The sequence below is a fragment of the Suncus etruscus genome, chromosome 12 (genome assembly GCF_024139225.1).
Source record: "Suncus etruscus isolate mSunEtr1 chromosome 12, mSunEtr1.pri.cur, whole genome shotgun sequence".
In the NCBI taxonomy this organism is placed as follows: domain Eukaryota; kingdom Metazoa; phylum Chordata; class Mammalia; order Eulipotyphla; family Soricidae; genus Suncus; species Suncus etruscus.
The window spans coordinates 27,185,455-27,186,765 of NC_064859.1; the positions used below are offsets into that span (position 1 = coordinate 27,185,455).

General features: G+C 33.0%; 1 non-coding gene across 1 annotated transcript; it reads right to left on the minus strand.

Moving 5' to 3' along the window:
- Nucleotides 1-874: 874 nt before the first annotated feature.
- Nucleotides 875-1,007, minus strand: LOC126025431 (small nucleolar RNA SNORA51). The gene has a single exon (XR_007501436.1). It is a non-coding gene; the product is annotated as a small nucleolar RNA SNORA51 (small nucleolar RNA).
- Nucleotides 1,008-1,311: the final 304 nt, after the last annotated feature.

Below are 1,311 nucleotides of genomic sequence, written 5' to 3' on the forward strand. Positions count from 1 at the left end.
AATGCTGTAGCCAGAGAAAAGTTAAGAAAAGTCTCAGAGGTGATGGGATACCCTGATGTGCTCAAGGTAGGGGAGTGACATTGTATGAGGCATATTTGAGCCAGATGACTACTTTCTAGAGGGAAGTTTGTTTTCTTTAATATCACTATTACGTTTCCTTTTTATTTGAACATACTATTTGTAATGTGCATACATCTTAACACATCTGACCAGCTGCATACATTTTACATATGTATATCATCACATAACTATAGCCATATGAAGATGCAGAGTGAACCCAGAACACCCTAAGGATATCTCATGTTCTACCCAATCATCGCTTCTACCACTATTAAGATGTTTTCTATCATAAAAGATAAGTTTTGCTTTTTTTAATGCAAATGATAGATGATAAAGGGAGTATAAATGTGAGTATGTGTGTGTGTCTGTGTGTGTATATGTGAGAAGTAGTTTAATGTTCTATGGATCTTACGTGTTAAAATTATCTTCCTATTGATAGGCTTTTGGGTTGTTTCTAATTTGGGATTAATAATAAATTAAATAATAAATTAAATAAATAAAGCTGCTATGAATTTATTTGTATTCTCCTTTTTGCAGCTTAAATATTCTAGGAGAGGAATTGTTGGTCTTAGATTTTTAAACTCACCTAGGAGAGAAATTGTCTTAGATTTTGTGTTTAATAGATAACTTCAAACAATTTTTCAAAGTGGTTAAACCAATTAATTTATAGTCCAACTAACCTGATTGTACAATATTTTAATTCATTTTTATCCTTACAAACATTTGGATTACTGATTATTTTAATTATACCAAATCTTATAGAAACTCCAATGAAAAGGAAGGGTGAGGGACTGTATCTTATGATTATGTATTTTTTTGTCCCCCCATTTACAATACAGACCAGGCAAAGGGCCTGGGTTGAGGTGTATATGGGGTGCATTTACTATACCTCCTCTTTCTATACAGTCAGTGTAAAGAACACAGCCTGTAATAAGCATTGGGAGGCCCTATCTTTTCTTTCCTTTTTTTGATTTATATATATATATATATATATATATTATATTTATATATATATAAACCTTCACCAGTGCAACATTTCCATCACCAATATTCCAAGTGTCCTTCCTCCCCACCCACACTGGCCTGTACTCTAGACAGGCTTTCTAGGTAGAATAGGTAGGTAGCATATCTTATGATTTTTACTTTCTAGGTAGGAAGAATATCCTATGATTATGTTGTTGTCTGTAGAATTTGGATGTTCAAGCTTCCTGAGATTCAGTCTCTTTTTCCAATGCCACTTTGTTTCTTGCT